At 34.2% G+C, this 17,441-nt stretch overlaps 1 long non-coding RNA gene across 4 annotated transcripts in view; it reads left to right on the top strand.

Moving 5' to 3' along the window:
• LOC134730626 (uncharacterized) overlaps window positions 1–17,146 on the top strand; it is a 64,426-nt gene extending 47,280 nt beyond the window's left edge. For 3 of the 4 annotated variants that reach the window (XR_010112524.1, XR_010112521.1, XR_010112523.1), the window contains 2 exons: window positions 7,361–15,710; window positions 15,803–17,146. This is a non-coding gene — a long non-coding RNA (uncharacterized LOC134730626). The remainder of the gene's footprint in view (window positions 1–7,360; window positions 15,711–15,802) is intronic. The other variant, XR_010112522.1, reaches the window with a different exon arrangement.
• Window positions 17,147–17,441: the final 295 nt, after the last annotated feature.

The raw sequence follows: 17,441 nt of genomic DNA, 5'->3' as shown, positions 1-17,441 counted from the left end.
AGTGGCTCATGCCTGTAATCCCAACAACTCAAGGAGGCTGGGATGGGAGGATCGTTGAGCCCAGGGGCTCCAGACTGCAGTGAGCTGTGATCATGGCATTGTACCCCAGCCAGGGCAAAAGACTGAGACTCCATCTCTAAAAAAAAATAAAGAATAAAAATTTTAAGTGAAATATTCAGGCATAAACCGACATAACTTCTGTGCCAAAAGCTACAAAATGCTAATGAAAAAATGAAAGAATATCTAAGTAAATAAATCAAGAGATGCCCGCTGGGTTCCAGGCTTAGAAGACAATGTAATAAAAAGCAAAAATAGTGTGGCACTACATCAAACTGAAAGGCTTCTGCACATTGAGGTGGTATATACATATATACACACACATATATAATGTATATGTGTATATGTATATATAATAAATATAATATATAATGTATATATGTATATGCGTATATTATATATAATATATATGCACATTATATATACATAGATATACAATAGAATATATCCAGCTTTAAAAAAGAGGAAATTCTCAATACTTGATAACCTCGTTGAACCTGGAGGACATTATGGTAAGTGAAATAGGCCAGTCACAGAAGGACATATGCTGCATGATTCCACTTAGTGTATTAGTCTGTTCTCATGCTGCTAATAAAGACATACCTGAGACTGGGTAATTTATAAAGCAAAAGAGGTTTAATGGACTCCCAGTTCCACATGGCTGGGGAGGCCTCACAATCATGGTGGAAGGCAAAGGAGGAATAAGTCATGTTTTACATGGCATCAGGCAGAAGAGCATGTGTAGGGGAACTCTCCTTTATAAAACCATTAGATCTCGTAAGACTTATTCATGATTACAAGAACAGCACAGAAGAAAACCTGCCCTCATGATTCAATTACCTCCCCTTGGGTCTCTCCCATGATACATAAGAATTATGGGAGCTACAATTCAAGGTGAGATTTGGGTGGGGACACAGCCAAACCATATCAGTGAGGTTTCTAAAATAATCAAATTTACAGAACCAAAGAGTGGAATGAAGGTTGCCAAGGCCTTGTGGAAGGGGGAAATAGGGAGTTGCTAAATGAAGGGGCAGAAATTTTCAGTTAAGCAAGATGAATAGTTCCTAGAGGTCTGCTGTACAATACTGTGCCTATAGTTAACAATAAGATACTGTACACTAAAAATTTTGTTAAGAGGGTATATCCCACAGTAAGTGTTCCTAGGAAAACAAAATAAAATTTTAAAAAATGTTAATTATCCCCAAATTGGCATACGGATTTAACAAACTTCCATATTTTGTTGTAGTTGCCAATAAGATTATTCAAAAATGTTTAAAAAACCAAAATAATTAGATTTTCTAAAAACAATTTTCAAATCGTATAAAATGAGAGGAATCTGTCTATCCAGTTTCAAGTTTCATTATGTAGGTACAGTAATCAAACCTGTGTGATCTTGTGTGTATTGATAATTACAGTAATCAGTTCTGGTGGAATAATAGGCACATAGATCAGTGGAATATAAAACAGAACTCAGAACTAGACCCCCAAAAATATATCCAACTGAATTTTGACACAAATCACAAAGCAATTCAATGGAGGTAGGGTAGGCTTGTCAACAAATTATGTTAGAATAATTGGGCATCCATAAGCAAAATAAAATAAAATAAACCTCAATCCAAACCTCATGTCTTATGCAAAAGTTAACTCAAAATGAATCAAAAACTTCAATGTAAAACATAAAAGTAGCATATTTTTAGAAAAAATAACTTCATATCTTATGCAAAAGTTAACTCGAAATGAATCAAAAACTTCAATGTAAAACGTAAAAGTAGCACATTTTTAGAAAAAACAATTACAGGAGAAAATCTTTATGATCTATATATGGACAAATGAATATTGATACCAAAAGCACAAATCATCAAAGGAAAAATAATAAATTGGATGTTATTAAACACTTTTGCTCTGAAAAAAGGCACTCTTAAGAGCTAAAAAGACAATCTATGTACTGGGTAGAAAATATCTGCAAGCATATATCCAACAAGGGACTACGATAAAGAATATGTAAACAATTCTTAAAACTCAACAGCAGAAAATAAGCAATCCAACTAGAAACTGGTCAACACAAATGAATGAATATTTTATTGAAGAGGACATACAAATGGCAAAAACTACATAAAATATATTCAGCACCATTATCCATTAGGAAAATGGAAATTAAAAATTAAAAATATAACCATGTATTAGTTTATGCCCACCAGAATTTCTCAAGTGAAATATAATGATAACACCAAATGCCTGTGACGATTCAGAGAAACTGCATCACAGTTTAGCAATATCTTAATAAACCACATATTCAACTACCTATGACCCAGCAATTGCACACCTAGTCATTTATCCCAGAGAAATGAAAACATGTTCACACAAAGCCTGTACACAAATATGTTTATAGCAACTCTATTCATAATAATCCCAAAATGAGAATAACTCAGGTTGATTCAACAAGTGAAAAAAAGTTAAACAGACTGTGGTACATTCGTGCCATGGAATACTGTTCAGTCATAAAAAGAAATAAACTATAGGTATACGCAATGACTTGGATGCATCTCCAGAGAATTATACTTCGTCAAAAAAACATTGAAAATTATATATGTATGCTTATTTTTGTATAGCATTCTTGAAATGACAAAATTATAGAAACAGATAACAGATTAGTGGCCTGATGTTAAGCGGGGAATGGAGATGGTAGAGAAATGATTATGGCTATAAAAAGGCAACATGAGAGACAATTTGGGTAATGAAAAAGTTACGTGTCTTGACTTTATCAATGTCAAAATTCTGACTGCGATATTGTAATATAGGTTGTCAAGATACTACTATTTAAGAGAAATTGGGAAAAGAACGTGCAGAATTTTTCTGTATTATTTCCTACAATAGCATGTGAATCTACCATTATCTCAAAATTTAAAAACGATTAAAAATAAAGATATCATATGCAAGAAGCAATGATAAAATGTGGTAAATATTGAATATTGAGATAATTAAACCACTGGGGAATTATGTTTACAGAACACACAATTGATATTACATACTTTAGCAAAGCAGTAATGATCTATGCAACAGAATGAAAAAGTAAGATGAAGAAAAAAGATAACAGTGGCAATCAAACTATTTCTTATAATATTTAATAAATGTCAAAGTAATTAAAATCTTACTATTAAAACAAGAAACTAAATCAATCTTTTTTTCTTAGTATTAAAGGGCCTTTTACAAATTGCCTTTTGAGGTGGAAAGCAATAGTATGAATTTCTGATCCTCTTCAGCTTCACTTCAGAATGTTTTTTGTTATTAATTTGAGTAAAATTGAATTAAATATTTTATTAAATAGCATTATAGTGTAATTGTCATTATTATAAAATCTCTATGTGTATATAAAGCACATTTTAGAATGATGTTAATAAAAATTAAACTAGATTATTGGTAGATGATTTAATTTTGAATTATAGTTATTAATTTATTCATTTATTTATGTATTTGATTTCTCTTTCATAGTTTTATGTAAGCATCATTTGAAATTTAGACACTGGATATTTTCATTAAAATAATATTCAAAATAAATTAAAGGAGGCAATTCTGTTACTTGTTATTTACACTTATTAGATGAATTGAAGTAGAAGGATGATGTTAGCATAGGAATCTTGTCTTTCTCTTTCCTTTCTATCATGAATAGGTTCCATTAAATCAATACAGTCAAAGAAAAATATCCCAAATATTAGCATTTTACCATATTTTACCATAATTTTGCTATCCAGGAGACACACCAAGCATGCCACCAAGTCTCACTGAAATAGATTTTTTCATATATACAAATAAATAAACATAAAGTTACAATCACATTTTAGAGTAATTCATACCTTCAAATTTTCTTTTCTTTTTTCTTTTTTTTTTTTTGAGACAAGAGTCTTCCTTACACCTTAGACAAAAATTAATTCAAGATGGATTAAAGACTTACATGTTAGACCTAAAACCATAAAAACCCTAGAAGAAAACCTAGGCAATACCATTCAGGACATAGGCATGGGCAAGGACTTCATGTCTAAAACACAAAAAGCAGTGGCAACAAAAGCCAAAATTGACAAATGGGATCTAATTAAACTAAAGAGCTTCTGCACAGCAAAAGAAACTACCATCAGAGTGAACAGGCAACCTACAGAATGGGAGAAAATTTTTGCAAACCTACTCATCTGACAAAGGGCTAATATCCAGAATCTACAATGAACTCAAACAAATCTACAAGAAAAAAACAAACAACCCCATCAAAAAGTGGGCAAAGGGTATGAACAGACACTTCTCAAAAGAAGACATTTATGCAGCCAAAAAACACATGAAAAAATGCTCATCATCACTGGCCATCAGAGAAATGCAAATCAAAACCACAATGAGATACCATCTCACACCAGTTAGAATGGCAATCATTAAAAAGTCAGGAAACAACAGGTGCTGGAGAGGATGTGGAGAAATAGGAACACTTTTACACTGTTGGTGGGACTGTAAACTAGTTCAATCATTGTGGAAGTCAGTGTGGCAATTCCTCAGGGATCTGGAACTAGAAATACCATTTGACCCAGCCATCCCATTACTGGGTATATACCCAAAGGATTATAAATCATGCTGCTATAAAGACTCGTGCACACGTATGTTTATTGTGGCACTATTCACAATAGCAAAGACTTGGAACCAACCCAAATGTCCAACAATGATAGACTGGATTAAGAAAATGTGGCACATATACACTATGGAATACTATGCAGCCATAAAAAATGACTAGTTCATGTCCTTTGTAGGGACATGGATGAAGCTGGAAACCATCATTCTCAGTAAACTATCGCAAGGACAAAAAACCACACACCGCGTGTTCTCACTCATAGGTGGGAACTGAATAATGAGAACACATGGACACAGGAAGGGGAACATCACACACCAGGGACTGCTGTGGGGTGGGGGGAGGGGGGAGCGATAGCATTAGGAGATACACCTAATGCTAAATGACGAGTTAATGGGTGCAGCACACCAACATGGCACATGTATACATATGTAACAAACCTGCACGTTGTGCACATGTACCCTAAAACTTAAAGAATAATAATAATAAAATTAAAAAAAAAAAAAAAGAGTCTAGCTCTGTTGCCCTGGCTGGAGTGCAATGGCACGATCTCGGCTCACTGCAACATTTGCCTACCCAGTTCAAGCAATTCTCATGGCTCATGCTCCTGAGTAGCTGGGATTACAGGTATGCATCAGCACACCTGGCTAATTTTTGTATTTTTAGTAGAGACGGGGTTTCCACTAAAACCCCAGGCTGGTCTCAAACTGTTGGCCTCAAATGATCTGCCCACCTCCACTTCCCAAAGTGCTGGGATCATAGGTGGGAGCCACCACCATGCCAGGCCTTCAAATTTTCCTTACAGTGAAAGTTCTTACATTGTGCGTTGGCTTTCATCAGGTTCCCCTGAGATATGCCCCTATAGGGAATAAAATGTTACACAATGAAAAAATATTTTGCATAGAAATTTTCCAATTGAGATAAATATTACTCAATAAATCTTATCACATGTTTACCATAAATATATATGGAAGTGATATTTTTTAGGAGAGGAGGTATTTTCCTGAAATAATAATAATGACAAATATAGAATATTTGATTATTGTTTCTTAGTTCTTTTAGGCAAAACTGTTGGCTCTATCTAGTTCCTAAGTAAATATTTATTTTTAAGTCCAAGGCTTTTAAAAAGATCATCTTCATATTTAAGCTATTAAAACAATATTTAATAGCTTATAAAGGTTATTTATTAACAGGACAGTTACTGTTTCTACTTTATCATTCTTTGCAATTCATCTACCAGTGGTTTAACGTAGGTTCTCATACTACAATTTTGAAAGATTTTAATGAAAATCTATTACTTTGTAAATAAATTTTACTTTTATTATACCTACATAGTGTGGAATTGGTATTTGTTTATATTTCTTGAAGATTTCAAAGTGTAATTAATATTCCAAATATGGAGATTATAGTATAGTACAATGGAGAGGGCAGAAAAATCGGGGGGTTGTAGTACCAATTTATTTGATAATTGTGTTTCCTTGATTACTTTAACTCCTGATGTTTTCATTGCCTTAGTTTTAACAAGGAGATACTATATCCTCCTTACAGTGATATGTGATTTAAGAAACAATGGAAATGCTTGTAAAAACACTTAAATTCAATGTTTGTAGAATAATATATTCAATATTACTTTTCATGATCACAAGTCTCTGCCACTGGCAACAAGGATATTTTATAAATTAAAAATAATATGATTCTACACATTTTTTCCCTTCATTGTTGGTAATATTGCTGCTTTCAAAGTAGTTTTCCTGTTTAAGACAGGATCAGACATTTGAATATATCAATTTGATATTGATATAACTTCTTTCATGTATAAATAAGTTCAGTATTTCACAGCCAGAAATGTAATTTTTTAATAAAACATAATATTTGCCTGGTTATTTTCCACTTTATTTCCTAATCTATCTAAACTCTGAACAAACTTTAAAAAGCTTGCAGGTGTAGCAACAGGAAGGTGTGATTTTATCATGTTTAGAATTAAATTGTTGTAACAATTAAGAGGAAATGAACAATGAAGTTGAAATGAAATTCATTCTTAATTACCAAATCTTTTAAAATTTACATAAAAGTATACTCATCTAAAGTCATTAGTTCAGTGATCAGTTTCTATATTTTTTGTTTAATTTCACCTGGGAAAGGAGCGAAAGTAAAAATTAGTCTATGCGCAATTCTACAGTTGAGTTCAAAGAAGAGAGAACAGTAAATTATTCATAGTGCGAAAAAGGAGTTTCTGTTAGGAAAAAAAATCATTAAGTTTCTGAATCTCTAGTACCTACATAGTAATAAATAACATTCAACTCCAAGGACAGCTCTTACCTGAGACGTGCCATGGCATCTTTTAGGGTATAGAACATCTGCTGCTTAAGCCATTCATTTAAGGAGAGTGAGGGGATTCTCAATAATACGCTGAATAGACTGATACCATCTCTTGCACACTTAACCATCATTATCAGAAGAAATCCAGTAAAAATTAGCTTTATGTTAGGAGGTAAAAATCACTATGACTCAAAGTCTAACATATTCCACAATAAATATTTTTAAATGGCATTAAAGTTCCTGAAGGAAGAATTTTAAAATTCTGGTATCTACAGATCTATTTGATTATATTGTTTTTTGCTCCTCTGAGCTAATACAGCACTTTTACTTTACCCCGCCTATATTAATAACGAAAATGTAATTGAACTATCTTTACAATTTCAGATTCTCACCTAAGTGCTGAAACGACCTCATAGCACAAAGGGGAGACAGAAATTTTAAAAGGTAATTATGAAACATAAAACAGATGCTAAAATGAATAGATGGGCATAGACCTGTGGGACTGCAAAGCAAAACAAATTATTAAGGGTTTGATGGTCAGTGTTATCTAAACATGGTGTAAACTTTTAAGTGTTTATGAATCCCATCTCAGAGGTGTAACTAATATTTGTGTGTGTGTGTGTGTGTGTGTGTGTGTGTGATATACTGAGCAACTGTATACCACCTAGCAAGTGGCCTTCTTGCTTAGCTACTTACACTGGCCTGTTTACTCACCCTGCTGTAAAGATCTTCATTGTCCTTTCCGAAGGATGTATTTCTTCCTTTCTCTACCCATGGTCAGTATATAACCTTCTGGTAGTTCAAGCTGTCTGCAGCAAAATCCTCTAAGGAAAGATGGCTGTCTAACTCTTTTCTTCAGTCTTTGAGGTATTACACAGCTCTCAGCTCTCTGTGGGCCCTTTATCCGGAAGGCAGTCTTGGCTCCAAAGCAGGCAACATTCTTGTATCTGTGCACTGCAATTCTAGTCTGCCCCTGTAAGTAAAAACACATTTATACTCTTTTTCTTATATGGATAATTCTTCTCCAAAAGTATATAACACCCCAATTGTTCTTCGGTTCACTTTTATTTCTGCTCAATGAGCACAGGAGAGTAACTTAAGATCACAGTCTCATTTGTAACCAAAGAAAGGACCTCTCGTCTCACAAGGTCATGGTAAAGAAAGAACAAGACGATTAAGTGGAACTTATTGTAAAATTATATTATAGTCCAAAAGGGAAAATATGGAGTGATTTATTAGTAATCTTCTCACCCAAAGTTTAGAAAAAGCACTTTAGTATTAGTGGCAAATACTTTTATATTAAATATAGCCATGCATATTTTATGGAATGTTGTATCAGCAGATTAGAAAATACAATATAAAAACATGACAAAGATATCCATTCTAAATTAATGTGGAAGAAAGAAATAAAATGAACTATTTGAATATGACAAGGCAGCCCACAGGGTTTTCTGTGTGACACCTTTAGAAATCTTCACAAGGAAAATCATGGCAAGTTTAAGAGCACTGCAGTATAAAAAGAAAAAACAAAGACCAGTCACAAAAGAAAATCGAAGTCATATTACACTAACAATAGCTAAATAAAGCTAAATCCAGTGTTTAAAACTTACAAAGCCATGAGAGAGGCAAGAACTAGCCTCAGTAAAATACAGATGCTGCACGTCTGCTAAAAATTGGATAGAAGCATATTTACTCCACTGTTTTCTGTGGAATGTACTGAAAACAATAAAAGTAACAGAACCTACGTTTTTTAAAATAATGAAACATACAAAAGATTTTCTTAAAAAGGTCAAAATATGAATAACCCTGTTTTGGAATATAAAGTCTCAATATTCTGAAGATGTCAATAAACTATTTTTAACTTCAATGCATTTATCATAAAATTTTAACAAATGTGTCACTCTCTTTGTAAGTGATTCTAGCATTTCATCTGGACAACTAAACAGGTGAGAAAAACAAAAAAAATCTAAAAGGGAAGATGATTAAGGCAGACATTACCAGTTGTAAAATAAATTTGCATTATTAAAAATTATATAATATAGGTAAGCACATTTATATATTCCTAGTTAGGAGTATAAATCAAGATATTTCAAAAAGTAGAGTCACCAAATTTTATGGGAACTTACTGTCTACTAAAGATGGCATTCCAGTCAATGGAGAAAATATGAATTAATTGTTATAGTAATAGAAAAACTGAGTAGCCAGAAAACAATATAAATTTTCTTAGAGCAAATATCATTTGAGCTGGATCACTGAATTACATGTATAAAGCAAAACATGATAATGTGAAAACAAGCTAACAGACAAAGTTGCTCCAGAGGTAAATGGACATATCGCTTTGAACAAAAAGTAAAATCCTGATTTATAAATGTAATTAATGTATCTGTTAAAATTCTTTGTGTTATACACATTAGAAACTTGACTAACCAAAACAAGATAATAATTGGTGATAAATAATTTAATTGAAGGAAAAGCTAAGAAGGCAAGAGGACAACCTAAAAATGTTCAGGGTACATTTACATGACTCAGCTGAAACAGTTTCCAAATTTGATAATTTAAATTTCACAATTTCAGAAGAGAAAATCTAACGACCCAGTCTCAGTGAAGTGCCTTTGAATAAAAAGTTCACTGTGGTGGAAATGGGGTCCTCTGGCTACTGATAGCGTGTCCCATTTGCTGATGTGATATCCCTGGACACATATGTTTGTAAGCCAGGATTAGCCTTGGATTCTAGAACAAGTTTTAAATAAACAGCATCACAATAAATGTAATTGAAAAGTCAAAAAACAAATATAAAAGAAGGGGGGAACATTGTACAACACATATGATAAAGACTACATTTCCACTTTTAAGAGAGAATAATAAAAAATGAATTAAAATGGAAAAAAAAAAAAAAAGGCCGGCGCAGTGACTCACGCCTGTAATCCCAGCACTTTGGGAGGCTGATGTGGGAATTGGAGACCAGCCTGACCAACATGGTAAACCCCCATCTCTATTAAAAATACAAAATTAGCCAGGCGTGGTGGCACAGGCCTGTAGTCCTAGCTCCTCAGGAGGCTGAGGCAGGAGAACCGCTTGAACCCGGGAGGCAGAGGTTGCAGTGAGCCGAGATCAAGCCACTGCACTCCAGCCTGAGTGACAGAGTGAAACCACGTATCAAAAACAAACAAACAAACAAAAAAACAAAAACAAGCCATGAGAGAATGAATATCGAAATCAGTAAGGGTGGAGATTCTAAAGAGGGCAGCTCAGATACAGACCTCAGCTCTACTCCAGTGTACCTGTGAACTGGAGCAAGTTTCTTTTCCTCTGGCGTGTTTCCTCACCAGAGGAATAGGGATAAAAATGGCACACAACTCATGTTTTTTTTGTAGATTAGATGAATCAATTCAAGCAAAATATTTACTTCAGAATCCAGAATGGAGCAAGCACTCAATAATAGGTTTACTTGTTTTGATAAATATTATTATTAACCCCTTAGGAAGGGACAACTTATTATGTACATAAAAGTTTAGAGGTGGCTGGGCGCGGAGGCTCACGCCTGTAATCCCAGCACTTTGAGAGGCCGAGGTGGGCGGATCACTTGAGGTCAGGAGTTCAAAACCAGCCTGACCAACATAGTGAAACCCCGTCTGTACTAAAAATACAAAAAAAATTAGCCAGGGTTGGTGGTGGGCACCTGTAATCCCAGCTACTCCGGACACTGAGGCAGGAGAATCGCTTGAACCCGGTAGGTGGAGGTTGCAGTGAGTCAAGATTGCACCATTGCACTCTAGCCTGGGTGACAGAGCAAGGATCCATCTCAAAGAAAAAAGAAATGTTTAGAGGTGAAGAATATATACAGTCAGTAAACTTACGGGGAAAAAAAACAAAACAAAACAAAACAAAACTTCATTGATATTTAAAGTGATGCAATTTTAAACAATTAGAGAAGTCTCATTCTGCTTATTAGATTGCTAAAAATTAAACAATACCAACTATTGCTGAGAGTTTTCATTGGACCCTAAATCGCTACAAACTTTTTAAAGGCAATTATTATAATAATAACTCCAAAAGTAAGATGCACGCAAAACCGTATCAGTGACAGAGATATGTTGCCTTAGGATCAGAAGCACACCCCAGCAGCACCCTGGGCTACCTGCTCTTTGCTTTGTCAGTAGGCTTACATTGTGCTTGTCCAAGGCTGCTGTTTTCTGTTTTCTTTTCTTTTTCTTTTCTTTTTTTTTTTTTGAGACGAAGTTTCGCTCTTGTTGCCCAGGCTGGAGTGCAATGGTGTGATCTCGGCTCACTGCAACCTCGGCCTCCCAGTTCACGCAATTCTCCTGCCGAAGCTCCTGGGGCAGGTGGGGGGTGCCTGTGATGGGCTCCTGATCTCCCAGGCGGATCCAAATAAATGTCAAAGTTGGCAAGACCAAACCCTATTATCAAGTGCTATTGAAGCCTAGGTAGTAAATAACGGGCGATATCTGCTTGGCTGCAGGTCTCAGCCTTGAACTTCATTCTAGCTTCACCGAGAAACCTTAAATTTGTAGGGTTTAGGATAGTTCCCATCACTCTTAAACCACTTATTTTCCCTTCCATTTGTCTCAGTGTTTCCTCATACACTACTTAAAACACATTGAAGAGACAAATGGTTAATACCTCAAATTTCCAACTTAATCTATTTCTATACATTTATCTACAAATTGAGTCAAATAAATAAGGGAATTTATATGTACAGAATTTTCCTTCCAATATTGTTATAATCATAGAGAAAAAGAAAACATTATTTATTATTCCAGGACAGGCTAAATAAATTATGATAATGCTTAAAATGTGATACTATGTATTTATTTAAAAAACATAATGTAAATTCATATGTACTAATGCAAAAAAATGTTCATTACATATTATTAAGAAAAACAGCAACGTGGATTACAGTAAGGGTAACATGATCATTTACATAAAATATATTTATACTTATCTTGCAAGTTTGCCTCAAGGGCAGCAATTTAACTGCGGCCCTTCAAAACCAGGCAAGGTCTGTTGGGCCTAAGTAAAATAATTGGAAGTCACGGTTGTGAATTACACGATGGATTTCATACCTAAATGCAATCACAATGTTTAAAAATTTTTAAACTACGATTGTGCTCAAACAAAACAAAATGATTTGCCTCAAACTTACACTGGGAAAATTCTGATACAGACATTCATATTCATTTAACACTTCTAGAAGTGAAAAATTATTCCTAAGAAATTCTTAGGCCGAGCGCGGTGGCTCATGCCTGTAATCCCAGTACTTTGGGAGGCCCAGGCGGGCGGATCACGAGGTCAGGAGATCGAGACCATCCTGGCTAACACGGTGAAACCCCGTCTCTACTAAAAATACAAAAAATTAGCCGGGTGTGGTAGCGGGCGCCTGTAGTCCCAACTACTCCGGAGGCTGAGGCAGGAGAGTGGAATGAACCCGGGAGGCGGAGCTGGCAGTGAGCCGAGATCGCGCCACTCTGCACTCCAGCCTGGGCGACAGAGCGAGACTCCGTCTCAAAAAAAAAAAAAAATTTTAACAGAAATTACTATTTTGGAATGGAGCAAAGATGGTGAAAGGTAACCTTAATTTTACACTACGTACTCTTCTGTGTAGGTTTGCATTTATTTACTGTGGGCATGTATTTCTTTCTTCTGAAAAGGCTAATGTAAACAAATATATATAAGAAGCCAATGAAAAACCTGTCTTAATACTTCAAATATATGCAACATGCATTTTTCACAAAAATAGGAAATAGTTATGTTTTGACACTCCCACTCCAGCAATATCTAACTACATATATTTCAACATATGTTCATCTACTAAGTTTTACTATAATATGCTGAAGTTTTAATTACATATAAAATATTTATAATATGTCATATGACTTTGCACATATTTTTTATCCATGATGTTACTTCACCTGAATTTTTCTTCCATCTCGCTTCTTAATATCTGGTAAACATATGTTCATTCTTCTCAAACTTGCATATGAGACTTTCTTATATTATTCCAAGCTCTCCTCTCCCCCAATAGTGGTGACTCAGTTCCTCTCCTGTACCATTTACTTACGCTACATACTTTTATCATGTATACATCGCATTGAGTTATCATAATGTTTATTCTCTCTCTTCTATACTCTGAAATTTCCTTGAGATCAGAAATAACACTTTATTTTTCTTAATATCACTAGTGCCATGCAGAATGCCAGAAACAAAATTGGCTCACCATACATTTTTTAACTGACCTGAGAGAAAACATTTCATATTTTTGTCAGTCTGTAAATCATCCCTACAGTATAGAAGAATAGTAATGACTGCTATTTATTGAGGACTTACAATGACATTTCTTATGTATTTGATATGCATTAACTTATATAAGACTTAGAGAAACTCTAAAGATATTATTATGATTACTAAGCTCATTTTTCAGATGAGGAACTTGAGATTTTGAGTCATTAATTTTCTTGGCCAAACTATGATCTAGAACTTAATTATGATATCCTTAGTTTAAGATTTGAACCTAAAATAAAGAGAATCATGCAATTACCTTAAGATTCAAGAAAGCATAAACTAAAAGTAATGCTTTACATTCTATTTCTTCAGGTTTAGCAATCAAGTAGAAACAAAACCCCCAATGAATATAAATGAATTAGCTTGTAAATACATATATATGTATATATATACACACATATATATACACACATATATGACTATATTATAGTATTTTTTATGATGCTGAGACATATATACACACATGTGTGTATACATATATACATATGTGTATATATATAGACACACACATATATATGTGTGTATATATATAGACACACACATATATATGTGTGTATATATATAGACACACACACATATATATGTGTGTATATGTCTCAGCATCATAAAAAATACTATAATATAGTCATTAATTATTGGAACGTGTATATTAGAAAACATAGCTTGCCCAAGAAGACAGCATAGAAGATAAACAAAGCAAATTACCGATTTTAATACTTTTAACTCTAAAGAGATATAAATCCACAAGGACTAAAGATATCTCAAATTATGCTTTTCAAGAAGGAGCATCACAGGAGCCCCAAAACAGGAAACCTCACATATACAGTTTATAAATATTATTTTTAAAAATATAAACCTATCAAGAATCATAGAAAAATGAAATGTTCTAAAGCAAGAAGAATCAGCCACTGATTTAGTTATAGTATCATCATATCAGAAAAAAGAGGAAAAGACTTAGAAATCAATTTTATTAGAGCATTTAAATTTTATTAATAGAAATATGTAGTTTAACAAAATGGAAATTTGCAAATTAAAAAAATATGTCTGTGGTCATAAACCTGTGTTTAAAAAGCAGGAGAAAAGAAGAAATTATTTCCAATCTCCATCCTAGTATTATTTAATATAAAAATCCTGTGAAATATAATTCCCTTACACTCTGAAAAAGAATATAAAATACTTTCCAGCATAGAAATTCATATACTTGAACTCAAGTAAGGAATTACAATTCCCTGCTTTAAAGAAGAGTTACAACTTTATCATCTTCTCTGTCTGTATTGATCCCAATTGGATAGTTATTGTCAGTGGTGATGTAAAGGTATAGGTAAAAACTTCATTGCCATTAATTGCTAATTGTAAATATAAAGACACACAGGAAAATTCAGAATGTCACTATGCCTTGTTCTTCCATACATTTATGTAAGAAGAAAGCACCCCGTGAGAAAGGCACCACTCTCTACTAAATGACCTGCTTGGGGCCTTAAGGCTCATGGTCTCCAAGCTGTTTAGTGGCCTGTGTCAAAAAAATTACTTGTTTCAGTCCAATTTCTCTCAATTCAATAACCCCTAAGCCTCTCAAAACAAAGCAAAGTTAAAATGATTTTCAATTGCTTTGGACTAGGATGTGTCAGGCAGTCACCACCATTTCACGAACATCAATAGAAGAAAGCACTCACCCTTAAACCTTTCTCTTTTTCTCATTAATCAAAATTCCAATGAGCGGATTTCTTTTTTAGTCTGCTCTAGAAGAGATTTATGAGAAATGGGATTTTTCTGACTCATGACTTTGAGCTAAGTACTCTGGATATATATTCCAGAGAAAAACAACACAGCTAATCATCCCACTTAACTCTAAATAATATGCCCTTGATTACGAATTGTATTCCAAAAGTCCAGCAATCAAGAAGCTTGAGGAAAATGAGAGCATGGCTTTCTGTTCTCGACTCTATTTCTTTGTGAATGGCTTTACTTTCTGTGGTTTATTTAGTCATACATTCTAATATAAGTTCATTGTGTCAGAAAGGTAAAATCACAAGAATTAAGGATGGAGGATTTCACCTACTCAGCCGCCTGTCGTCATCTGTCAACTTTCTACCCATTCATCACCTAGCCTGTCACACTTGACATAAGCTTCTGAAGGGATGGGCGAAAGGGAGGCAGGAGAGACTGGATAAATGTCTTCATGATCATCTTTAGCAATGTCAGGAGCTCAGCACTCTCAGTATTTTAGACTTGCCTGTGACAGCTTTTCCACTAGCACTGAAGCTGCATTCCAAATTGATATTTGTGGTGGTGTGGATTCTGGGCTAGAGCAATGCCTTAGGCAAGCCAAATTCTGCAGTTTGATACCAGTAAACAATATGATCTCTCTTTGTGTTTATGTGGATGTGCTGGAGTGGAATGAAGGGAGGATAACTTCAAATGACAGTTGCCACAGGTGATTAATTTTTTTTTTGTCTTTTACACATTTACTCTGCCTACTCTCATTTAAATTGGTGTCCCTAATGATCTTTTCATTTTGCACAAAAGCTGAAGAGATGCTTTCACTCATGAAACAAATAAGCAAGCAGGATGCCATCCATGAAGATGATGCTTCTGACTCACCGTAAAAATAAAAAAATACGTATACTATGAGGTGTTTCCTCTTTATTGACATCTACCTGATCAGCCCATTTGTGACCAACAAATGCAATTATGAGGTGAGACAGCTGATGGAGAAAGAGGTGAGATGCCAGTAAGACGGGATATGGAGAGACGCAACATAAAAGTTTTAGGAGAAAAAGCCAGACCGAGCCCAGAGAGCAGAAAATATGCTCCAGCTCAACGTTGCTAATTGTAATCAGGAAAAAGTAAATTAATCTCACCGTGGCTCAGTGACAAAGGGGATAATAAATGAATGCTACTGCAAAAGGATACCATAAATTATGACAATGCTTATGAAAGTATTTAAAAGTTACAAAGTATTATTCAAGTACCAGTTAAATATTGCTTATAATTATCTCATATCAAAGGGAAGCCAATGGACTGATAATTGAGGTTTTAAACTTTGCCTTGGGAATCAGAGAGAATACAAAATCTCATGTTTTATTAACTTCACTCTGTTTTCTTATGGTCTAATCTTAGTCATCTTTTAGGTTTCCATTTTGGGATATATGTAAACATGAAAGCAGTGGGATTAGTATATATCAAAATATTTAAGCAATGCATATTTAGAGAAGTTGGCAGCACAGAAATGAGCAACTTTTAAGAGTAATTTTAGCCATCTCATGGGAAAATTACAATAATAAAGTAATACAATGCTAAATAAAGATTTTCAAGGATAATGGCCGCTCAAATCACAATTCATTTTTATGACCTGAATTAACAAGTTTTTAAAACAAACAAAAAACCCTACATTTTTAATTTTATTGCAGAAATATCCTTTAGAATTTATGATTCTAATGGAAAATATCAGGATTTTTCACTTTCTCTTTACTCAGTCAATAGTCAGGGGCTGTACCGTGATTACCTGACATACATTCAAACAAATGTGAGCTCCCACATTGATCTATCACTCTCTGGGGAGCAGAGCTCTCAGAAGCTCTGTTTCTGAATAACAAGGTGAGAGTGAGTCGGTACAAACCTCATTTGAAAGAAAATGTCAGATTTGGAATAGAGAAACAACAGAAATATCACAGCCTTCCTTAGAAGATACACAGGGCTGCATTTCCTAAAGTATGTCCTCTAGACACACTCTATTAGAAAATCTGATGAGCATGTATAGCCAAAGTGTTTACTGCTGCTGACTGCCCAAATCCATTCTTAGAGGAAAAGCATTGAAATGCAGATAACCTTAAGTTGTATCCAAAATATATTTATAATTTGAAACTCAAAGTTGAGCAATGACTTCTTTGTTGTACCTAGACAATACCCTGTCTGCCTTCTGTAGAAATGCATGACATTTATTCAATTGGTGGGAACCCCTAGGGTAAAAAAGAGCTCAGAAAATAAAACACCGATCAATTATTTTTCATTTCCCAAAATATTTTCCTTTTTATACCCCAAAACATCTTACCTGGACCAATATTTTAGCTTATGAACTACCTACCTCCAGCTTCTCCTTAGTCCAAATCATCATCAGACCATTAATAGTCAGATTTGGATTTTCAAAACCCACCTCTGATCATGA

Source organism: Pan paniscus, chromosome 5 (genome assembly GCF_029289425.2).
Source record: "Pan paniscus chromosome 5, NHGRI_mPanPan1-v2.0_pri, whole genome shotgun sequence".
Classification (NCBI taxonomy): domain Eukaryota; kingdom Metazoa; phylum Chordata; class Mammalia; order Primates; family Hominidae; genus Pan; species Pan paniscus.
The sequence above is the reverse complement of the archived record's forward strand: the minus strand, read 5'-3'. Positions and strand labels throughout refer to the sequence as shown.